The sequence below is a fragment of the Lepidochelys kempii genome, chromosome 3 (genome assembly GCF_965140285.1).
Source record: "Lepidochelys kempii isolate rLepKem1 chromosome 3, rLepKem1.hap1, whole genome shotgun sequence".
Classification (NCBI taxonomy): Eukaryota; Metazoa; Chordata; order Testudines; family Cheloniidae; genus Lepidochelys; species Lepidochelys kempii.
Window position 1 is genome coordinate 147,589,900 of NC_136382.1, and position 25,949 is coordinate 147,615,848.

At 38.1% G+C, this 25,949-nt stretch overlaps 1 protein-coding gene and 1 long non-coding RNA gene across 2 annotated transcripts in view; one reads left to right on the forward strand and one right to left on the reverse strand.

Moving 5' to 3' along the window:
• Nucleotides 1–25,949, forward strand: part of BIRC6 (baculoviral IAP repeat containing 6) — a 320,172-nt gene that overhangs the window by 233,209 nt on the left and 61,014 nt on the right.
• LOC140909343 (uncharacterized) lies at nt 4,771–7,538 on the reverse strand. Its single transcript, XR_012158183.2, has 3 exons — nt 7,216–7,538; nt 6,738–6,830; nt 4,771–5,634 (listed from the first exon to the last, which is right to left on the reverse strand). It is a non-coding gene; the product is annotated as an uncharacterized LOC140909343 (long non-coding RNA).

Consider the following 25,949-nt stretch of genomic DNA (forward strand, 5'->3'; position numbering starts at 1 on the left):
GCGGCATACTCAACAGCACTGCCCCTCAGAAATAATCTGCCAAATCTAAATAGATGAGACTTGAATCTGCCCTATTAGAGATCTTGGTTTTATTCCAAGCTTGTGTAACCTCTCAGTGGGGTAAGATACCTTATCCAATAAGGTTTGTAAAGGGCACAAAAGTATTAACACCAGTCAGTGTGACTAGAAGAAAGGACTTGAATTCATGGTCTCCTGGCTTCTAATCCAAACTGAGAAACTAGGGCGCTCCATGTGCCCTAGTTTCTCAGTTTGGATTAGAAGCCAGGAGACCATGAATTCAAGTCCTTTCTTCTAGTCACACTAGAAATCACACATAAAATGTTCAGGGGTTTTCACATCCACCCAGGAATAAGTTGTATTGAGCAACACACTACCAGAAAATAGCAGTTTTCAGCAGCTCCATAACTTACCCACAGCAGAAGGAATGGCCATGGGGTCAGCCAACGCTTACCTTTACCTCAGGACTCTCCCACTGCTGCAAACCATGGTGAATCCAGAGATCTTTTTCAAAAAGGTGGGGGGAGGGGGAAATAATGGGAAGGTTTTTTTATAATGGAAAATATAGAGTTGCTATTGCTCCCTCTACAATTAATATTATATAGGTTGCTGCTGCTGTTATGATGTTAGAATAGTCTTTCAGTGTTTTGGTGATGACTGCAATTTTATGTTTTATTTGTAGACTCATCTTAAGCACAGTTAGCTACAAGTACCGCATGTGTCTTGCCTGTAAAGTCTCTTTTTGGCAAAGCTTGTTAATAGGCACCTCTGTTTGTGAAATAGCCAAATATTAAGCTGCATGTGGTATTGATTTAATGACAACTCTTTCAACTAGAAATTTATCTTAAGTTTTCCTGAGGTTTAAATATGTTCTGGCAGGTTCATTCTAGATTAACTGGCTCTTAAAAAAAAAATTTTAAAAATCTATATCGCAGAAGATCACGTGTTCCCGATAAAAGTGAAATGTTTAATAAATAAGCAGATGACCACTTAAATATCACTTAATCATTTAGAAACCTCATCTTGAAACAGGTCTTTGCAACCCAAGCAGATCACTCAGTCATGTCCTGCATCATTTTCTGGGGAGGAGCAAAGTGATCCAGATATCCTTGAAATTGTAAATTGGACACTTTTCATTAATTTCCCTAATTGCGTTTTTCCCTGTAATACAGAGAAGGAAAAGTCCTTCATGAACAGGGCGAAGGTATTCAGACATTATTCATAAGGGTCAGAGTTACAATACTACTGAAACTATTACTCTGAGCGACTTTTATTTATATTTGTATTCTTTGTGTAGAATTACCATGGCATTTACAATTAATATTTTTTATAAAAGAATATTGAAGGAAACTCATCACTTCAGTGCATGATGAGATTTTAATATACGTATGTCTTGTTCATGTCTGAATTAGAACACGATACACATTAACATTTGTATTCTGCTATTTTCATTTGATAACTTTTTCTTATGTTTTTAAAAACCTAACAGAACATTTTTTTCTTAATGAGGACTTAGGTATATCTCATCTTCGTAGTTTCAAGTGACGTTTTTTTACTGTTGTTTCATAATTTTTACATAGAACCTTTCATCCAGAAAGATCAATCCTAATCATTTTTCAAATACAGGAGTGACTTCATCTACTGATGAAATGCAGCCACATCTGCCGTGAAACAGTTGGTTTGTTACATCAGTAGTTCCCAGCTGTGAATGGCAACTAGTTTGAGTCACCATCTAGTTCTTGTGAGAGTCATCATCTGGTTGAGTGTTTCTTATATTTTATATTTAAATAGTAAAGGTATTTTATTTGATCCAGAGGACCTCTGAGATGTGTGAAGAAATAAATAGTACCAACCAAAATTTTTAGGTTAGGTAAGGGAAGGCAGAAAAGAGAGAGAAAGCGATTATCCCTTTTAGTCCAAGCAGCTCAGAGTCTATGTAGAATCAGTTGAGTAAGGGAACAGAAGACATAAAGGAAAGGAAAAGAAAATGAGCTGTCTTTTGTTACGTATTTATACAGTGCATAGCACAATGGGACTGAGACAGGAAAGCTCTACCTAAAATTACCACTGTTTAAAAATACTTTTAAAATTAAATTTAGCAGTACTGGTTTCTCTGTGAATTGGTTCTCATACACAACACAGTAGATCTACCAGTCTGGAGAACTGTAGGCTGACTACACCGGTCTGAGCCCACAAGGGGAAGAGTTTGGGTGCCTCTGTCTCTCTTTATAATAAAGGCTGGTAACTGCATCACAAGCTACAATATTCTGTCTTTGTGTTTACTAGAAGAAGCTGACATAATGCTGGCTGCTGGAAAGTTTTGGGACCCTTGTGTTTTTCAGGCAGCTTTTCCTTTCTGCTTTCTTCCTTGCACATTAGTTTCAGACCCACAGAACTCAGTGAGGGGGAAGTTTGTGGTCAGCACAGCTTCTGATGACATGGCACTACTGTCTTCCTTGGCTTTCTTTACCTGAAGAAGAGACTCCTTATGAATGTCTTCTAACAAGAATTCCTTCTCCCCTTGGAGGAGACAGTGTCTTACTTGTTCTGAGTCTTATTCCGCAGCTGACAGTGGGGGAAGTGTGTGAGTGTTGGTGATCTGAACATAGAAGCTAATTGGCATTAGAACTATCAAAACCTACCCTAAGTTCCTGAGTGGTGGTTGGTCTTCACACTTGACTTTAGAGATCTGTACACAAATATATTTGATAGTTTCCAGTGCTTAAACTCTAAACAATCTATTGAAGTTTGTGCATCTATGTCTCCAAAACTCTTTGCCTAGTGAACTGCCTCTGTGGTCTCAGATGGGCATGTTGAGTTCAATAGTTCTCTGGTGCAGTTGATAGACTTTTTCTTAAAACAAAATTTATAAGACTGGGGTCACTGTCCTACAGTGATGGTACTTTATAACTTAGGGCAGCCGGTGAAAAAACATTGTGTAAACTGAAACTGCAGTGGGAACTGAGAGAGAATGTAATTACACAAATGAAGAATTTTACCAGGACACCAGCATTAACATCCTCACTCTTATAAATGGTGCCATGGGATCTTTACCATAGTTGGTCATAGCCTTGGGAAAGCAGACTTATCTGAAATGTAAAAATGACAGCACAGTGCATCAATATCATATTGGTGCACTGGTTCAATAATATTTCAAAGGATAGAGTGCTGTCTGTTGAATCAAAACAGCATCCTGCTACCCCCTGCATTTTACTTTGCATTGTACAAACACTAAAATATATCTGAACTATTTCCTTAAGGCAGAGAATGCTTAACAAGATTACCACATTAATCTTTGATGTGAGTATGAGTAATTTCTCCCAAAACTTCACCCAAAGGATAATTTTATAAATAAAGTTAATCAGTGCTGTAATATGTATATACATGTGCAATATGTAAATACTATAAATATACAGAAAAATCCCAATCTATGCTACAGTTTCTTCAATCAGCATGAATATGTTGATATTATTCTTCACATACACATACTTTGTGGATTCCAGTTATTTTTTTACCAAACAGTATATTACTTCCTATATCTATGGTGATGTCATAAGATTAAATATTTTCTGTACTATATGGATGACACCTAAATCTTTTCTCTACCTCTGTTATATCTACCCCCAGTGTAGTCTCATTTCTGTTTACTTTTTTGACATCCCTTTACATCAAGCTCAAAATAGTAAAAATGAGAATTTAACATCTTCCCCCCCCAATCCTTCTCAAATTAATATATAATATCTCATGGTTTAATATGCTGGAGAAAAGATGCAGAAGCCTTTGCCTAATTCACTGTGGATATTGTGGAGTCCTTACTTTATTTGCTGAACATTTTATTTCTAAATGGCTTTCATGGGCTCTGTTTCTTTCTCACCACAGAGTATAGTACACAGTAGTAGATTATCTAAAAGCACTAGATTGTCAATTTACAGGTAGCCTTGATTAAGGAATGGGATGTTGCAAAACTGCCCCAGAGTAGCCCGGGAAAGAAATTGTGCTCGTCACTGTCAGAGACACAATTACTTCCTTGTCCCCCTTTCTCCTGGAAGGTAGTAATTTTCAGGGGTATTTTTAGCAATACTAGGTGATTAAAATCTCACTTCTCTTTTATATAAAAACTAAAGTTAATTGTGCCGTGTCCCTTGTAGCTTTCACATTTCCCACCTTGAATGCTTAACCTTGTAACTTTAATGTTCTCAAAGTAGTTTTCTTTATGGAATAGGAAAATGTGTGTATGTGTACTTATATAAAAGTGTACATATGTTTGAACTTAGATTTAGAGCCAGTCCTTCAAAGATTCACACACATGCATACCTTTAAATGTGTGCAAGTTCCATGGATTTCAGTGGGACTGGTCACATACTTAAAAGTTAAACATATGTGTAGTATTGGGCCTAAATAATAAACCGTACAATTAAATATCTGTGGTATAAAAAGTCGAAGATCCATGTGGGATCCGGGCCTTAGGTAGTAAACTTCTCAAGGCAAGGATTAAGTCTTCCTCTGTACAACACAGTGCCCACCGGAACTCTGCAAAAACCCCTTAAATTTGATCGTGAGGCTTTAGAGCAAACGGTTTAGAAATCTGTCAGTATCCAGCTAGTAAGAAATGTTCAATTAATTGTTAATTCTTTACCCTTGTGTGATGATGCTTTTTATTTTATTTTAAACTAAGCATCAATATAAAAATGCCAAAAGTGATTTTGTTCCTGTCACACACATTCTCAAAATGACACTGTGGAGGGAAAAATCTAGTAATGTGTATTGCTATCATTCTTCTAATAAATCTTAAAAAAAAAATACTAAACATTATAACAAAAGTTGCAGAATTTAGTCAATAGTTAAAATTTTATTTATAATTTTACGGTAGTTTTGGTATAACAGTGCTTTTTCCCCCCACACTCATTATACATTGGTATAAATCTTAACATACAATGGTGCTTTTAAAATAAAAACCCTACTTGACTTTTTGTTTTCTGGTCTTACCTATACAGAGGTGTATCATCACAAATCTATAGAAAGCATGGGATTGAAATAAATAAAATATATATGTAATCTACATTCTTCATGAAGACTTCTATGGTGCGATTGTCCTCTGGATTTTAATTTGTTTACACTGATTGTTTCCTGAATGTTCATTGGTAATAAAACAATACTATCTGTATTTCCAGTGTTCGAGCTTCATCCTTCATGAATGAGAAGTTTAATATTGTCAGTCTGCATTTACATAATTTAGTACTCCTAACTGGGCTTACTGATGCATTTCACAGTCATTGATGCAGAACCCTTAGCCAGATACTTTGCTCTGGAATGTGTTTGATAATCTTTTGAGGCAGTGTTTCCTATTGCTTTGCATTTAGAAATCATTCTTGCCATCTCAGGTCTTCGCACTGTATACTGTACAATTGATGCTGGAAAATGTCATCAAAGTGTAGTGTAGACATACACAAAAACAATCACAAAGAGATTGAGCACTGTTCCAATTATCCCCAACATGGCTAAAATAGATTCTTCTTTTTCTTCATTCTCCTCTTGCTTTTTTACATCTTCTAGTGTTGTGATGGCAGAGGTCCCCATTTTTTCTGCAGTTATCTTCACTGGTATTCTGACAGCTAGCTAGAAAAAGAAAAAATGATAAATCTAGCCCTTTTTGATCAAATAGTTTTGACATTTTCAAAAAAAATTGTGCACTGCAGCTGTATACTAAAGATCTTTTGTTTTCTTAATGCTCTGTTATGTCTGGCTCATTTTTTGTTTTCTTTGTGTGGCTATATTCTTATTTTAAGTAGTATTTGTTTTGTAGCTGTGGAATTAGGCATGATGTAAAATGGCTCGGGTTTGTTGTTGCATGCCAATTTAATGTTTTGTCATAAAAGCTGTTTTTAATTTGGCCTTAGCCTATTTATCTTATTCCTTGTGAAATAAAAATTGAACACAAGCAAGTAATGGTCATATAATTGAAAATGACTGAAATAGCATTTGTGATTTCTTAGCTATTGTTGAACATTGAATGTCACGGTACAATAACAACTGAAGATACACTTATTTGTTTAGTGATTTGTAGTGTAGAAATGTCATAATATAATTCTGCAGCCTTTATAGCTATGCGTACAAATAGCAGTTACAGGTAAGGCATTTTTTAATCTACCAGCTTTTGGCCATTTGTGCAGCAGTAAATATTGAACAAAAAATGCAGATTCAGTTTTCAAAGATGATATTCTTACTATACTATGCCCAGAGATCATACTTTTGATAATGTTGTAAAATATTAAGAATTTGAGGATTTCTTACATATGATAATGTACAATCTTTCCATTTTTTGTTGTAAAATATAAGGCACCGGTAACCCCCGCTGTGTAGTTCTGTTTATGTTCTTAATGTATGTGCAAACAAGTACCTTCTTCAAGCATTTTTCTAAAAGATTACTTTCCTTTTTGGATTAGGTACTGGATGCTGTTTATCTGCTATGTTCTAGCATTCCTGATGAAGAATTTCTGCTCTTACTAAAATGTGGATTTAATCTTTCTAGTAGTCCAAATGACCCTTATTTACTTACTTAAGATTCAGAATAACATTTTAGAGTATAATTACATTTACCTCTGAAGATGTTTTTATTCATTAAAGATAAACACATTGCTGCTGAGAATCAAATTAAATTAAGTCATCAACCCATAACATAACATTGCTTAGATAACAGTAAAAAAGAAAATGTTCCTTACCCTACATTGCATCAGGAATAAAATGTCATCAGACATGCTTTTTAGTCCTCGATTCAGTGACAAACCAACCTTTTATCTTCATGGAGGGCTGCTCTTTTCATTTAAAGAGAGAGAGAAAGAGAGAGATCCTATATGAACATGAACAATTTTTGATAAAGAAGTTAAAGCTGTGGAAGTGATGGTATTACAAGATCTTCCAAAAATATTGACTGGCTTTATCTTTCTGTAATCCATTGAAGCTAAACATAGTTTAAAACAAACAAACAACCCTTTCAATATTGACACAAACTGTACATTATTATCTTAATTAAATTTGAGCTTTTCCTTAGATGATATATATTTTATTCACAAGCAAGTAATACATGCCATTTGGGTTTAATTAAAAAAAAATTAGATAAGCTCCTGCTTTTGTTTAGGTATATGTAGTTTTCTTGACTTTCACTTCAAAAATGAGCCTTTAATCTGCTCTGCTTCTCACCAGCCCTCTGAAGACGCTTTTTCACGTTGACACGCAAGAACTCCAAATTCAGTAAACTGTATATTCAATTACACTATGTAATTTTAGTCCAGACTTCGAAAAAGGATGAAAAATATCTGTTTTATTGGCAGTAGTGTTCGGACTGTCATAGACCTGCACTCAAAGCCTCTGAAAATAATTCCAAGATATTCTTCAAAGCATTGCATAACTTAGCAGCCAGTCAGCTCTGAGAAGTGGATAGACAGTGGCTTTGGTTGCATACTGTAGTGAGCTGTGACATTGATTAAACATGCACTTGGCACTTGCTGAATAAAGAAGGAACTACAAACCACCCTTGCAGACAGTGCGTTGCATAACAATGTGATGGCTCTGCTGTTTCATTGTCAGGCCAGGCACATTTTACTCCTGTAACAGTGAAATTGTGCTGCTGTACAGAGGGGAAAAGAGTTAGCTGTACTTCAGGGTTTTCTGATGAAGTGCTTCATGACACAGTTGCATTAAGGCATTCGAGCTGAAACAGTGTTTCTGCCTTTTGTGTTTTGATGCTTGCTTTGACAGGCTATAGTTTCAAACAGTAATTACTACTTTTAATGCTCTCCCCTTTTTATTCCCCACCCAAAGAATTCAGGTCACAATGTGTATGTCATCAAGACTGTTTAGTGGAAAAATGTTCCTGTTCAGCTTTTTATGGGAAGCAATCATTAGAATCCCGGTGTATGAATTAGACATGTATTAATTGTCTGGCACTTTCCAGCTTGGAAAAGATATAATGAGGGTGGGATGTGATAGAGGTCTTTAAAATCATGACTGGTGTGGAGAAAGTAAATAAGGAATTGTTATTTAAGAACTAGGGATCACCAAATGAAATTAGTAGGCAGCAGGTTTGAAACAAACAAAAGGAAGTATTTATTCACACAATGCACAGTCAACCTGTGGAACTCTTTGGCAGAGGGTGTTGTGAAGGCCAAGACTATAACACGGTTCAAAAAAGAAAGGTCCATCAATGGCTATTAGCCATGATGGGCAGGGTTGGTGTCCCTACCCTTTGTTTGCCAGAAGCTGGGAATGGGCAAAAGGGATGGATCACTTGATTACCTGCTCTGTTCATTCCCTCTGAAACATCTGGCATTGGCCACTGTTGGAAGACAGAATACTGGATTAGACGGACCTCTGGTCTGACCCAGTATGGCTGTTCTTATGTGACTTTTGCTTGCTCCATTTTAGGAGCACTTTGAAGTCTTATTGCCACAAATTCAGAAAAAAACCTCAATAATTTTTGGTTTTTTTGCAAGAGGCCACTGTTCAGAAATATTTGATTATTCACTTACATGTTATGTGGAGGAGATTATCCAAGTAAATGTGTTTTGGCTTGTATGATGTTGTTTATCTATTTCCGTGACTGGATACAAATTTATCTTTACTGTGAATATCATTTGTTTGAAGGTTTCTCCCAAAACAAATTCTTTAAAATGGTTCATTTTCACAAAGCTTGATTTGTGGACTAAAATATATAGATAAAATCAGAAGGCTTATGCAGCATACAAAGAAAATAATTCTAATTTAAGGGTAAATATCATAATACTGTGGGAATAATGTGACTAGAAATCTCAGTATACTTGAGTTTCCCTGATCTAAAGCAACATGTTATAGAAATTCCTGAAAAAGCATTTATCCTTCTCCAGTTTTCATTTGCATTCCTTGCATTTGCATGGTAATTTTTATTTTACTCTTGACTTTTTTAAATCAATTTTTATTTAAAACACATGTTGCTGGTAGTTTACTTTCTTTCCATTTTGTAATCTTAAAATGCTAACATGTTTACTTGTTTCTTTAATTTCTCATTGTGTCAGATTTTACATAGAGATTTTTTTCTTAGAAATTTCACACTATAATTGCTCATCAAGGCTGGAAAAAAAAGTAAGTCTAGGGCCTCACTGGTAGCCTTTCTGTGAGAAAACACAAACTCAGATACAAAATTGATAAGCAAATAGCCAGGATAAATTTGTAGCCAACACCAGGTTCCAGTATTGAATTTCCACAGGTCAGAAACATGCTTTAACCAGGCTTCAGCAGGATTTGCAGTTTGATGTCAGTGGGACTTACGCTCCTAAATCATGTAGGTGATTCTGAAAATCCCAACCTAAGGCTCCTACAGCCATATTTAAATGTCTAACTTTAGGCTTCTAACCTTGAAAATTTTGGCGTGTGTGCGCACACACATTCTGTCTCACACATACTCTCAGCCACACTTGTGCTTCAGTTGAAAACACTACCTGTGCCAACTGGAGGGCTTCTCCCATCAGCCTAGATGCTCCATCTCCCCATCAACCTAGCACTGTCTGCACCGGGGTTAGGTCAGTGTAACTGCATCGCTCGGGGTGTGGATTTTTCACACCCCAGAGTGACATAGTTATACCAACCTATTTTCCTAGTGTAGAAGATGCCAAAGACTGTATGCCATTTAGGCAAGTATTTAATAAAAAACAAAATTTTATCCCCTAATTCAGCAAACATGTGGGTGCATATGTTTAAGCCTGAGGAGTCCCAGTGAAGTCAGTGTACAGTGTATCTATGCAAAATTACAAATTGCTTAAGTGTATGTAGGATCAGGGCCTTAATTTTCAATCTTTTGTTCTTTGCCTATAGCAATTTTGGAACATTAAAACAGGAGACATCCCTCTTGCCTCCCCTTCCCCCCATATGAGTGTTTAACAAAACAAAAACCCCCACGGTATTTATAACTTAGCTGATTATAAACCTTAATCTGAAGTTGCATTAAAACAGTTTCAAACAATTTTACAAAATGCCCAGTGAATTAAACGCTCCCCCCTTTTTTAGGTTACTGACCAGTTATAATGTACTTTGTGGAGTTCATTACTAGTCCCCAGTCTTTGTGTATGGTATGGTATGGATTTGTTAAAATCACAAACCTCTGTAATTAATTCTTCTAGTAAGTCCAAATGTTCTAATAAGATTTTCATTTATTTTGATATATAATAAGCGCATATCCAGTAGTTCTTGAAATTTTTACATTAAAGAACTATCAACAAATGTGATTAAAAAGACAATAAACTGAATGAAGAGGTGTCAGCTTGCTGACTTAAGGTTTAAACTTTGCATTTGTGACTTGAGTGCTTGACTTCTCAATCCTAAAGTTTTGTTAATGCATGTTAAGTTTATCCTGATGATGCCTCACCATTGCTGTCCTTGACTGAAGACTGCTGATTCCTAAGTATCCAAGAAAATGCTTGATATTTATTTGGAAATGTGTGTATCAAAAAGTTAGAAATTAGAATTCCCACACATGATGATATACCACCAAACTACTTGGTAGCGGTTAAATGAATCCCCATTAAGCAGTGTACATGTTAATGCTATTCTTTTTTTAAGAAGTAGTCACCTATCCTTCACTATAATTGTGCCAAAATAATGTTCTTGGGAGGCATCCCAATAAAAGAGAAATCCCAGTTCAAGATGTTGTAATTAATACAGGATTTTTCATTCTTAACTATTTTACAAATTATACATATTATAACACAGAACTGGAGATACTTCCACTGTGGAGTACAGCTGTCAGAAGACACACAGGATGCTGTACGAAAATGTGTGCTTGAGACACATTGTACCTTGACACCAGGACAAGACTTCATTCTAGAAAAATGCAGTGTAGGCTCGTTAGCATCCAGTGGAGATTGGCTGACTTAAATCAGTGGCTTAAATAATTGGGTTTACATTTGTTCTTTTTAGTTATTTGCCTAAAAAGAAGCTGATTGGTTGGTAACCATTAAAATGTTGCTATGCCCTAAATGTAGCCTTTATACTAAACTTGATACTTTTTTTCCTAACCAGGAAGATACACTATATCTATATATATTCATTGAAGCAATTATATAGCGAACATACATTTACTCAGATTTTTAATTTTTACATTTGTTTATACGTTAGAAAATGATGAATGATACATTTCTGATTTACTAGAGAATACATTTTTAGTGATGATTTGTATCACTCTTTGGATGGAAACTGGAATTCAAGTAAATGCACAAACAGCATTTTTAAATTGTTTATATTAGTTAAACCTACTTTACATATTCAAGATACAAAATATGTTTTGATAAACTTGTTTCCTTATGTATTTAAAACTCTTTTTTTAAGCAAAAGCAATACTTGTGAATTGAATGTGTTGTTTCTGGTGGTCCTATCCTTCAGATCTAGTAAATTTCATCCTCTCTCACCTAGTTTTTATGTATAGATTGGAAGAAGAAAACAAACTGCTGCTTTCTTATTTCCCAATATGTTTAATTTTGAATGAACTAGTCATTTAACTGAACTAACTGAATAAAACGAAGTAAAGAAAAATATTCTCCCTGCACCTGCAGAAGAGGCTGCTGCTATCTAAAGCTAGTTTAGTATTTCAACAAACTCTGCTTCCAGATGCTTGCCAGTGACTTCCACTAGTTCAGTGTTTTGACTAACTGCATAGTACTTATGGTATTTACTTTCAGGATAAAGGGCTAAAACATCACTACCGAAACATGAGCATGTGACTCCAGAAGAAGCCAGTATTTCACACCTGATGGTTAGGCCTCTAAGCTCTCTCTTTTAGTATAGGCCAGACGTTCCTTTGCTGCTATGTAATAACTTTTCTTTTTCACTTGTTTCTTTATCCTCAAAGTGCTTCTGACAGATTAGGACCCTTTTTTCCAGTTTCTTTCCTCTTGTATGTCCTGAGACTCTCCATCCATCATGAAGCCCTTTGAAACATTAGAGCTAGGATAGAGGGGAAGTACGTTGATTAACCTGTGCAATGCTGCTTTCTGATCATCCAAGCTACTTGAGGATACCTATAATACTTCATTTTCAAAGGCCTGTATAAACATTTGTCCTTACCTGGTAGAAGTTGATTTTTTTGCTTTTCAATGGTGGAGGGGAGTGAAATTGTTTTAATATGCAGATCTTATTTAGAGTTAAGGAAGGATTTAAAAAAAAGTCACGGTGCTGATTTAACATAGTCCATATAAAAGATTCAAGGTCAGCAGCAGAACTTTATGCAATACTGCCAAGTATAAACCATGACAGACAAGTAAATCCATCAGCTACTGAGCAAATAACCAGCTAATTAGGATGTATCAACAGAGAGCAGCAAATGACTAGCACAGTGGTTCTCAATTTTTTTTTCATGGACCACTTGAAAATTGCTGAGGGTCTTGGCAGACCACTTAATGATCTTTCCAAATGTTATTTATACCATTGCTAACTATTGTAAAGCACTTCAGATAAAAGTGGTATATAAAAAAAACTTAATAATAATTAACCTTTTTTTGTTCTACAAATAAAAGCACACAACTCATATTTTAATATCAGTAGTCTCTCCCACACCGGGCTGGGAAGGAGGGGGGATGTCTCTCTCTCCCCTGCCACAGCAGCCCCTGAGCTGGGGCTGGGAAGGAGCGGGGTTCTCTCCCCGGCAGCCACAGCCCTGGAGCTGGAGAAAGTTGCCTCTTTCTCTGGCTGCTGCAGCCCTGCCTGTCCCAAATTTCCCCTACCCCCTCTTCTCACCCCACTGCCCCCTCACCTATCTACTATTTCCCCCATCTCACCTCACTGCCCCCTATCACCTATTCCCCCAAGGCCACCACCTCACCTTACATGTGCATCTTCGGGGTCCAGGCACCTAATTAGTGGAGCCACACCTGCATGGCTCCACTAATTAGGTGGGTGGCCCTTTATTCTCCTGTGTGCGGCTGCCCAGGCTCTTACCTTAGAAGGAACTATCCGCGGACCACCTGAATGGAGCTTGCGGACCACTAGTGGTCCACGGACCACAGTTTTTGAGAGCCTCATAATTCCTTAGTATGTTTGTTACCATGTACAAGCTCTCTCAGCAGTTCTTTTACTTTTTACCATTTGTGCTGAAACTGAGACTGTGTCTTTGTGAATTCTGAAATGTGACTGGAAAGAGGAGCAACGTAAATTTAGTTTGGATTTATACGTTTACATTTGCTGGCATTTAGAACAAGAGAAAAAATGTTATGAAATTGTATATGTAATAATGACAGTGAATTTAGGAATGTTTTGTAGGGAACAAGAATAAAAATCACTATTTTAAGTGCACAGGTTATGCAGTTGTACACATTTTATGATGCAGGTATCCAAAATGTAATTCGTCTGTTCTTTCCATATAAACAAAGTTAAAAGCCTCTAAGTAAAACGTAGACAGTTCAACAGGGGTTGATCCTAAGAGCCTTGCAAATCTTGTTGATTATAGATCAACATTAGTAGTGTATTGGGAGTGGACCTGAGGCAATACTACCCTCCGACGACCTCTCTTCCTTCCCCTTAGACCACAGAGTGCTGAAATACTCTTTTTTGTGACCTGTTGGGATATGCTTCTAATCTCCGGTTGCCTGCCACGTTAAATATTTCACTTGTCCTTCACACCTGTTTTGATGACTCTAGCACATCCAGGCAGTGGAGAGCTGGAGCCGGTTGTTAAATTTAGAAGCCCGAGGGACAACCAGTTCTAAAAGGGCTTCTAAATTTAACAACCAGCCAAAAGTGGCGCCTTAGGCACCACCTCCATGGGTGCTCCGTGGCTGGAGCACCCATGGGGAAAATTTGGTGGGTGCAGAGCACCCACGGGCAGGTCCTCACCGAGCCCCAGCTCACCTCACCTCTGCTCTGCCTCCGCCTTCTCCCCTGAACACGCCGCCCCACTCTGCTTCCCCCCCCACACACACACCCAGCTTCCCATAAATCAGCTGTTCGCGTGGGAACCCTGGGAGGGCTGAGAAGCAGGCGGCAGCTTCGTGCTCAGGCCTGCGGAGGCAGAGCAGAGGTGAGCTGGGGCGGGGGGGGGCTCGAGGAGGGCTGCCCACGCTGCAGCAGGTAACCCAGGGGAGGGGGGCATAGGGGAACCGCTCCCTGCCCCAGCTCACCTGGGCCTGAGTGCGAAGGTGCCGCTTACTTCTCAGCCCTCCCCGGATTCCTGCATGAACAGCTGATCCACGGGAAGCCGGGGGTGGGGGGTGGAGAAGCAGCACGTTCAGGGGAGGAGGCGGAGTGGAGGTGAGCTGGCGCCAGGCGCAGGGTGGGGAGCTGCCGGTGGGTGCTCTGCACCCACCAAATTTTCCCCGTGGGTGCTCCAGCTCCGGAGCACCCAGGGAGTCAGTGCCTAAGGCGCCACTTTTGATGTGATCGGTGGAGGGAGCAGCCGCTCCCCCTGCTCCCCCCCCCAGCTATGCTACCCCGCCTCTAGGAGCCAGAGGGATCTCCTGGATGTTTCCTGGGAGCCGCCCCAGGTAAGCACCGCTGGGACTCACCACCTCACCCCCCAGCAGGTCCCTCTGGCTCTTAGGGGCAGGGGGCAGTGGGCATCCACTGTGGTGGCCCACAAGACCCTCCTGTCCGGTTCTGGGGGTAGTCAGGGGACAGGGGAGGGGGGGTGAATGGAGCAGAGGTCCAGGGGTGGGTGGTGTCAAGGAACGCGGGGGGTTAGATGGGGCAGGAGTCGCGGGGGGCGGGAGTGGGCCACGACCCCCTTGTGGGGTGAGGAGGGAACAGGTTATTAAGGTTTTGGCAGCTCATCACTGCATCCAGGCTCTCCTCAGCCACAGTTGCCTCCAGCAAGAATCACTCTGTGTAACTGTCATAAATATAAAGGGAAGGGTAACTGCCTTTCTGTATACAGTGCTATAAAATCCCTCCTGGCCAGAGGCAACATCCTGTTACCTGTAAAGGGTTAAGAAGCTCAGCTAACCTGGCTGGCACCTGACCCAAAGGACCAATAAGGGGACAAGATACTTTCAAATCTTGGGCAGGGGAAAGGCTTTTGTTTGTGTTCTTTGTTTATGTGGTTGTTCTCTCTTGGGACTGAGAGAGGCCAGACAGAAATCCATCTTCTCCAACCCATCCTAATCTAAGTCTCCAATATTGCAACCAGTATAGGTAAGCCAGGCAAGGCGGATTAGTTTATCTTTCGTTTTATGTGAATTTTCCCCGTGTTAAGAGGGAGGTTTATTCCTGTTTTCTGTAACTTTAAGGTTTTGCCCAGAGAGGGATCCTCTGTGTTTTGAATCTGAATACCCTGTAAAGTATTTTCCATCCCGATTTTACAGAGATGACTTTTACCTTTCTTTTTTAAATAAACCCCTTCTTTTAAGAACCTGACTGATTTTTCCATTGTTCCAAGATCCAGAGGTTTGGGTCTTTGATGATTTTGTAACAAATTGGTTAGGATATTATTTTCAAGCCTCCCCAGGAAAGGGGGTGTGTAGAGCTTGGGGGGATATTTTGGGGGAAGACGTCTCCAAGTGGTCTCTTTCCCGGTTCTTTGTTTAAAACGCTTGGTGGTGGCAGCATGCTGTTCAAGGACAAGGCAAAGTTTGTACCTTGGGGAAGTTTTTAACCTAAGCTGGTAAGAATAAGCTTAGGGGGTCTTTCATGCGGGTCCCCACATCTGTACCCTAGAGTTCAGAGTGGGGAAGGAACCCTGACAGCAACCAAAATACCTTCTGATCCTTGGCTATGTGACTCTAATCTTGTTTTCCTTGCCAAACTTGTTTTCATTGATAAACCACAACCTTTATCAACCAGTATACAAGTGGAAGATCAATCCTCTATTCCTGCTAAGACTCTAAAAAGGCACTTGCCAAAATTATACCAAGTTTTTCCCCACAGAAATGTTCACCTTTAGCTTATCTTAAATCCTCATGTATCAGGTGTGCATCTGCTCAAAGAAAAGAGCAGTAAAGGGGGACAAGAATATGTATTATTTTCCCCTTTAAATAAAAAAAAATTCCTCATAAATATAAAAATTACAGGAATTGGCAAACACATTATGTGGCATGAGTGACATATTTACATTTTCTTGAAAAAATACTGATTTATATTCTATTCTATCAAGTTCTTACCTTCACCATCCTATCTGAGCACATTCCAGAAATAAATTAAGTGATGTGAGTGTTATCTGTTGTGAACAGTGTCTTCTCTATTCCTCTTCCATCCAAGGGGTGGAGCGGAACCGACTATGAATTTGTGTGTGTGTGTAATGAGGCGTGGTGTACTTTTTATTTCATGACTGTTCGTTTAATGAGTGAATTTCAGTCTTGAACAAGGCCTGAGAAAGTTTTCCTCTGCCCTGGCAAGCTTTATCTTTGCAGCAGACAATTATATTGTTCCAAAAAAGCCAAGTTCACTACAGCAGTCTTAATCTTAAAATTCAGTTTCATCTTAAATACTCCATGCCCAGAGCATTAAGAGCCCTCAAAGTGAGGACTGAGGGTATGTCTACATCGCAATTAACAACCAATGGCTGTCCATGCCAGCTGATTTGGGTGCACGGGGCTTGGGCTACCCCAGCCTCACTTACTACTGTGTTCTCTAGGTAGCCTAGTTGGTCTACCTGCATTTTGGGCTCCCTTACCCCACCCTGCTTGGTTTTATAGAACAGTGAAGAGAACGTGCACAATAATTCAGTTTATTGCCCCTTGTGGGGAAAAGTGCAGAGTAAGAGGCAATTGCAGGCAGATACCAGCAGGTCAGGGAAAAGAAACATATGTTGGGCAGATGGCTGCAGTAAAACAACAAATTCTGTAGCAAAAACTATTAATTGTGTGATACTTTAGAAAAATGTCAAATTCCATGGCGGCACAATCAGTGTGTTCACAGGGCTCCTAGTGAGACGACTGAGGCAGTTCACTCCTCTCAGACCCATTGTTTCTTTGTAGACATTTGCGGCCATCAGTTTACACTCAGATAACATTTTCATTGTCTTTACAAGCATAAAAACTATAAATTTAAATTTGTTTCCTAAACAAAAGCCACAATGCAATTCTGTGGCAAGGCATGACTTTTTGCAGAAGTTCCATGACCACGGGATACACCAGGTCTGGAATATAGTGGTAGTGGTACTATTATCACTCACTAATAGTTTGTGGTTTTTTATTTTTATTGGCTTGTGCTTCCAGTTCTCCTACTCTTGTTGTTTCCTCCCTGTATAATTTGACTTTCCCATCCCATAAAGAACTCATGCTTTTCCTGACACATTGTTCTGATTTAAGGTTTTATGACTAAAACATTGAAATGATCATTTCAATCATTGATGTACAGTTTGAGTTATGTTATTGAGAAACAAAAAAACTTTGCTAAAGCGTTAATGTTGTGTGTATGTTTTATTGCAGTCCAGGGAACTCCCCAAAAGTATGCTGATTTTACAAAAATTCTGACACATTTTTAAAAACATTGTCTGGAAATGAAGAATAGCAGACGCATGCTGCCATATAATCTTGTTAATTCACTACCACGCTGCTCAGCTAGTCTTACCTATGCATCCTTGTTTTTTGCTATAATTGAAATGTGCTTTTGGATGTATAACATTGCAATTATATATTTAAACTTTGGTTTTTTTTCCAGACTTCTCTGAAAAATCCTGCCATAGGCTGTGGTGTGACATGGGATTGGTTTTACTTTCGGGAAAGTTAGGCAGGTGTTGGAAATTGGGATTTATTATAAGATATTAACTTTAATCTAAGATACTGATAATGTTGAGATATTGTCCATTACTGAAATTTAAAATGCTCACAATAAGAGCCTCAGGTTTATACACTAAAATCGCGTGACTGTCCCTTGTTATTGGAAGATGAGTTCTCTGGTAGTTTTCTAAGCCCAAGCCTTGTGTCCCTGAAAGCACGAGTTCCTACCCATAGCACATAATAGAAAATTAATGTTGCAAGTGTACTGTAGTCTACATTTTTCATATACCACAACTTAAGATGTTCAGAGCCTTTCAGACATCAAATACAAAAGCTGATTATCTATTTTTCATAAATGTCCTTGTTTTCATTTAAGCGTCTACTCTAACAGTTTAAAATCCTAATATACCACTGCAGGTAGCTTTTGGTGCCTTTTTAGTAATCCAACTCCATATAGATTTAACCTGAAAAAAACCTATATTTTTGTAAATGTATTTTCTAAAACCTAAGGAGTGTAATAGCAGCAGCATCTTGTCAAGTAATCTCGGAGCCATTTGAGAGCCATTTATTCTAATTATGAGCACAGTCTTTTCTGATGCATTTTATTTTGATATTCAAAACGCTACTGCGAGAGCACTCATGTTCATCCTTATAAGGAAAAACTGAAAAATCAGGCTAACTATAAAGACTATGGTATGCTAGCATTATAGTTCACTTTTGCTTAAGGCTAGGTGATTTTCCTACAGGCTTTTGAATGTAAAGTGTTCTTTGGATGAACACTGGCCGCAAAACTTAACAGAATTTAGAGTGTTAATTAGACATATTATAAAGGAGGCTTGCTTCAGGTTGTTTCTGAAATAGAAAATCAAAAATCTGTAGAGCATGAAGTATTTGGAACTGACACTATAGCCTGCAGCATGGACTGTATTCATAGATCATATGTTTGGAAAGGTGCAGTCAAGAAGCTGGTCTGGGGAAAGCCTACAGCTGTAAATTATTTAGAAACAGTGGGAACAAAAGCTCAGCCCTTTAGGAAACTCTCCTAAGCCATTAAATGTTTGGCAGTGTCTATGGCAACAAGAACGAGTTTAAAGATTTTAATTAGAAACAGATAAAACTGTGTAATATTTTGTTCTGTTTTTCTCCTTGTAACAGTGCTGTGCTTAGCTGTTCTAAAACTCTTCCGAGTGCTAATGAGATTCTTGAAATTGTTCTGAACTTGAATACCCTTAGGGTTTCAGGCTTGTGAACAGTATTATGCCATGGCATCAGAATTAGAAGCCCTCAATAATTACTATATTATACTCCTTTTACTTCTTTTCTTTTTGTGAATACAGACTAACACGGCTGTTACTCTGAAACCTGTCAATAATTACTAAGGTTATTACATATTCTATAGATACCACAAATACTGTAAAAATTGATTTTGAGAGAGCTTTGAAGATCTGTTTTACAATGATCTGGTGTTAAAACCACTAGGAAGTGTGTTCATATTGCAGTAGTGAGATAGTAAACATTGAATTTGAACTGTTTAATAAGCAAAAGGACAGTGAGGATATATTACATTTTAATGCTTCAAGTTTTACTGTCTCATTGATGAAACCTGCACAGTACCCTTTTCCCCCGAAATGAATACGTTTGTATTAACAAAAATTAATATCCTTATATCTTTAAACTAATTCTTGACATACAGTTGTTGAGCTGGAATTGCTGCAGTAAATCTTGAGGAAGTGTGTGTGGTTGGATTGGTTTTTCTAATGTCAGCTGAAGATTGTTTTATGGTAGCCTCAAAAGGTCCCAGTCAGGATGGAGGGCAGTTGTACTAGCTGTTGTACATACACAAACAAAAACATAGTCCTTCCCAGAATTTAAGACAAGATGTAAAAAAAAAAAATAAGTGAACAACTTAGTGAAATTAATAAGCGGTGGGTGCACAACTGGTTGAAAGACTGTACTCAAAGGGCTTGGCTACACTTGCGAGTTAGAGTGCATTAAAGCAGCCCCGGGCGCCTTAGCTCACTACCTGTCCACACTGGCAAGGCATGTAGAGCGCTCTGACTCCATGGCTAGAGCGCTCCTGGTACTCCACCTCGGTGAGAAGATTAACGTTCGTTGCGCCTCGGCTGAAACGCCTAGGCATCAGTGTGAACAAGGTGTTGCATTACAGCGCTCTGATCAGCCTCCGGAAACGTCCCATAATCCCCTTAAGTGAAGTGGCCGCTCTTCTCATTGTTTTGAACTCGCTGTAGGAAAGCGGATATGCCCTTTGAAATCTCCATTTCTGACAGCCGGCTGCTTATCTGCTCCGAGACAAAGCAACCATTATTGTGGAATGTTGTGTGTGTGTGTGTGTGTGAGAGAGAGAGAGGCAGTGGGGAGGTAAATGAATGATATGCACTCACCTGGAATACTGTTTAGTTCTGGTTACCCAATCTAGAGGTAAAACTCCACCCCTCAAAAAACTAAGTGGTTCAGAGATAGTCAATGAGAATGAGTTAGGGGCATGGGAAAAATCTCCTATCAAAACACTGGAGCTGCTTACTTGAAAATTGACGAATAAGAGGCAATGTGATAAAAAATGTACAGTCTGGTTAATGGTGTACAGATGGTAGACTGGGAACTTCTGTTCACCCTTTGTTATACAAAAGCAAGGAGAATTAAAATTGAGATGTGGCAAATTTAAAACTTACAAAAAAGGAAATGTTTTTTCACATAATGCACAATTAGCCTGTGAAATTCATTGCCACAAGATATCATTGGAGTCAAGAGATTAGCAGGATACAGAAAAAGATTGGACACTTATGGATAAGAAGAAAATCCAGAGTCGATATAAAAGATTTTTTTAAACAAAGTTTCAGAAGTTCTATAAATGTCATGAGTTCGTACATAAACCAGTTTGTTAATTTTTGGGGAATTGTGGGCCATTTACTTCATAAATCCCTTCTGCAGGATTTCTTGAATCTTCCTCTGAAGTAGCTGCTGTTAGCACTGCCATGGACAAGATACTGGACTAGTGGGAGGTGTGGGTCTGATTTAGTATGGCAGTTCTCCCTGGATCAGTACAGCTGCCTCCATACTAGTGTGTTACACTGATTTAACTATGTCATGTTAAAAAATCTAGTTAAATTGGTACAAAAATGATATGTAGATAAACTTTTTGTGAAGAAGCATAGTGAATATTGCAAGGGCTCTGCAAGAAACTTTTGGTTTACTCACTGCATATGTCATAATGTAAAAGCTGCATGGCTTCTAAAGCTTGCAGGATAGAGGCTCCCTTCTGTGGACCTCAAGGTTTGCAAGATAGAGCTTTCCTTGGGGTCTTGCAACATAGTTTCAGATTTAATATTCCATCCTTTCTCTTGACAGTTTCTTCTTAACTTGTTTTTAGGCGTGAATATTTTGGAATTGGTGTTACTGCAGCATATTTTTTGTTTCTGTCTTTTAAATTATGTTTGCATGTGCTCTCTTTGTGCAGTATTTTTAAAATACATTGCCACTGAAAAGTAAAATATAAGTCCTGTATTCTCATCCTTATCCAATTAAGCTGCATTCAGAATGTTAAATGATTTGGAAAAATAATTTAGTGCTGCTCAGTATTATCTATTTAGTGGGCCATTAGGCCTGTCTGTTCTTGGTTTGAGTATCTTAGAATATTAAAGGAAATCAAAAGAATCATTAGATTATTGAGCTTTGTGATATTATTTCTTTATATCATTTAAAGTGATGTTTTTATTCTAAGAAACTGCTTGCCATTAATATATTTTTCACAGGTCTTTGAATTTAGGTTACTATCATATATGCGTTGTTTTGGATCTACTTAAAAACTACTATGTTGGTAATGCAAATTAGGTATGTTGCAAGACCATAAATAAGTTCTAAATTATTCAGACTATCCTTTTTTTTTAAATCAACTCTTGGTATCCAGGGACTGTTAACCAGGATCCAAATTTTTAAAAGTGACTTGTGATTTTGGGTGCATTAATTTTTGATTGTTCTGCTTTAGACCACTTTAAAAGGGCCTAATTTTCAGCATGGATGCTTAGTGCTTTCTGAAAATCAAGTCTTGGTATCAAAATGGGCTCCCAGAATTGGAGAGAGACACAATCACTAGTCAGTTCTGAAACTTGTGGTCTATGAAGAGTTCTCCTATCAGAATTTGTTTTAATTGCTAATATTGCAGCAATGGAATAAAAACACTTTAAGCTTTAAACTCTTTAAGCTTTTTTCCTGAATCAACACTATTCAAAGTTCACATTGTACAGATGTGAAAAAAGACTTTGAGACGTTATGCCACTGCAGTTATGATAACTGTTTCCAAGAATTATATTTATCTACCAGCTATGCCTTTCATTTTCAGCAGATGTGATGTCAGTTGTTTGTTATGTATTATTAAAGATTATATGTTTTTTCCCTTTTTAAAATGAGACACACTTTAGAGAGAGCCAAATGTCAGTAAAAGCAATAATCATGCTGTTTGTATAAATAAATAACACACAGTGCATGAAGGCTTGGACTCATTGCAGTAGTGTTAAAACAGCTGGAGACAGCTCACTGGTGCAGACATTTGTAATTATTTAATTTCAGGTTTTGACTATCTGGTTAATAACCAACAATTCTGAATAATGAATAATGTTAGTATCGTTCCCTATTAAGCTAGATACTTTCGATATGCCATTTTCTTAAAAGGAATGCTTTGTTTGTTTATTTGCATGTGTGTACACGCACCTATCCATGTGCTTGAGGTGCCGTTGATATACCTTAAAATATTCACCTAGGAAAGAGTGCTCCAACATAATTAAGAGGCAGTATTATCACTCAAGTTGTAGTACTCATTTGTATGAAATATGTAAACACATTTGTTTCTGTTTGGCCCTTTGTAGAGAAACTTACCTTTCATCATAATAGACCACTTTTTAGGTGGGTTTCAAAATAAAGTCTCAGAACATGCATCTGACTGTGAACTTGTGCTGGTTTTACCGCCTCCTGTGGTGAAACAAGGAGAAGTTTGGAAGTTCAGGGTGTGTTCTCCAGTAACACAATTGATGACTCATACCACTTATCATAGCATTGGCAATGATTACCTCAATTTTTTGATCCACGGTCCTGTAGTCATTTCTCTGAACACTGCTGTGTGCATCAAGACTGCCAGCTTTTTCTGAGTGTTGCCCTTTAATGTATGAATTTTAAACACTTGAGAAACTCAAAAGATGATCCAGTAATAGTTCAACATCAAATATATATTTTGTTGTCGCTTTGTACTTAAGAATGATGGCAAAATAAGGGTCCCTAAATAGAGAATAGTCATATGTCCAACTGTATATATTTTTAATGGGAATCTGTTGTCATGTATGTATGTGTATATTTATGGTGTAAATAAAGGAAAGGGGTAGAAAATGTTTTCTGGTAACTTTATCCCTGTACCCTATTCTTCCATATTATTAAATTTTAAAAACATACTATATATGGAAATCCACAGAATTTCATACTTGGAAGTCATGCAGTAGCTACAGAATTTGTGAAAAAGCGAAAGTCTGTGGGTCACATTTTACCTCATAGCCTGTCAAACTTGCATTTTAAGGGCAACTCCTGGCTCTCCCTAAGTCAATGGCAAAACTCGCATTGACTTTAATAGGGTGAGGATTTCATCATAAGTGTTCATTGAGCTAACATTGAAAGTAAACCACTTTTGACAATGGGAAAACATATTTTGCTATTAAAATCCAAAGGCTACATGTATGTAGCTGATTTTTAACAATTATTTAGGACCCTGTTCCACAAAGCACTTGATCGCATGCTTAAGGTTAAGCATGCTTTGCTGAACTTTAAACTAAATTTGTGTTGCTGGATATAGGCCTTAATGCATAATGTGATTGTTTTCATTTGTGACGCAAGATGCTTATAGGTAGGTAAAATAACCTAAGGCTTTCTAATAGTTACTTCCTACTGGATGGATGTAATTGGATTATTTGTATTCATTAATGTGAATACAGTATGTCATACCCTTGAAGTCCACGGGGTAGAGGTGGGGGAGAAAATTTGAAGTATGTTTCCTGGGGCCAAATAGAGATGTTCTGTAATGGTTATGGATGGAGCTATACTAACAGAATGAGAGAGGTTTGGCTAATTTTCTATCCTATATAGCAGCTGACCTAGGTATAAAGCCAGTGCAGATACTTGAACTAATTTTTCTGAGAGATGTAACATTGAACCTGAGCTTTTGGCACAAAACTATTTATTTTTAACTAGCTCACTTGATGATAAGTTGATACTTGTACAGGTCATAACCCTGAATATACAAGAAAAAAAACTCTGTATGAAAACAAGACAAACACTCTAATCAACAAAACCAGTTGGGATACTTACTCCAGAGTAGCTCCCTGCTCTAAAGAAAAATATGACAACATATGAGGTAAAAGAAATCAGTTGTCATACCCTACACGATCTTCCATGGTCCAAATTAAGACTAGATTATTAAAATATTAAGATTAATATAAATCTTAATGAACCTAATTTGGTATAGCGCTTACTTCATAGAAGAAACCACAACGCAACATAACAATCATGTAAGTCTTTTTGAAATGGAAAGTACTATCCTGTGAAAGATGGTATGGCACAATGATCTACACAGAGCAATCACCCAGAAGTTAAACGTCCTATCAGTGACAGCCATGCAGCAGAGAAGAAAACAAGCAGGCATTCAAAGGACTTAGTGATTATTATAGTTTCTTTTGGCTTTTTGAAAATTTAAAGTCAGTATTAGAAAATATAGTATAGTCTGGAAACAAAGTAATTTGGTTATGTGAGAGATCATGTGAAATTGGTTCCCTCCATATAAATAAAAGGAAACTGCTAGCTAGGCATTGTATGAGGAGTCCTTGGTTTTGGAACTCCCTCTTTCAGTCCAAGAGCGCTTGGATTTTTTAATCATCCAAGTGTTTCTTTTTTCTCAGCAGCCTGGGATGCCTCACAATGGTTTGCTGCTGTAGCTCCCAACCTGGGCTCCTTACAAATATCCAGACAGCATGCAGGTTACACGCTTGAGTGTCTTTGTATAGCCACAGCCCTGGTCCAGCCACTCTGACCCCCACCAGCCTTGGTTACTTCCAGCAGTTTTGATTACTACTTGCAGAGTAACCCCAATACACTCCAGTCCCAGATTTCCCCCCAAAAACATGTATTCTGTGCTGTCCAGCACTTTCCTGAACAGTCTAGGTGTATTAGTCCATTTCCTCTCTAAGGGGATTGACATACAATGGACTGCCTTAAATGAAGTTACCCAAATAATTCACAATAGTGGATTTGTTTTAATTAAAGAATATAACAAGTTTATTTAACTACAAGGAGATAGGTTTAAATGAGTACAGATATAAGGCATTGAAGTCAGAAATTGTCTCAAGAAAAATAAAGACAAAACATGTTCTAAACTTTACATACTAGACTTGGTTTAAGGTGAAATTCTTACCACATGCTCCCAGCAACAGAGCTGACCAAATTTCAGGTCAGGATCTACTCCCAAAGTCCATAGGCTGTTTCTTTCATCGTCTTGTGGAAGAGATAAATGGCTAAGGAAAAAGAACGTGGGTTGATTTTGCCCCTCACTTTTATAGTTCAGTCACTTCTTGAACTGCAGTTTCTTGAGCCTTACCCCAAGAAGTAAGGGGTGGAGACATAGAATCATAGGAGTGGAAGGGACCTTGAGGGGTCATCTAGTCCAGTACCTAAGTATTATTTGGACCATCGTGGCAGGACTAAGTATTATTTGGACCATCCCTGAATGGTGTTTGAAGATTCTACAGAGCAGGTTAGACAATGATGGAGATTCAGCAGCCTCCCAAGACAGTTTATTTCAGTGCTTAACCACCCTGACAGGAAGTTTTTCCTAATGTCCAACCCAAACCCCCCCCCCCCCCTTGCTGCAATTTAAACCCATTTTTTCTTGTCCTAATCCTCAGTGGTTAAAAAGAACAATTCTTCTCCCTCCTCCTTATAACAACCTTTTATGTGCTTGAAAACTGTCCCCTCTGTCTTTTCTTTTCCAGACTAAACAAACCCAGTTTTTTCAATCTTCCCTCATAGATCATGTTTTCTAGACCTTTAATCATTTTTGTTGCTCTTCTCTGTACTTTCTCCAGTTTGTCCACATCTTGTGTGAAATGTGGCGACCAGAACTGGACACAATACTCCAGTTGAGACCTAATCAGCATGGTGTCTTCATTACAACACTCCTGCTTATACATCCCAGAATGATGATGGCTTTTTTTT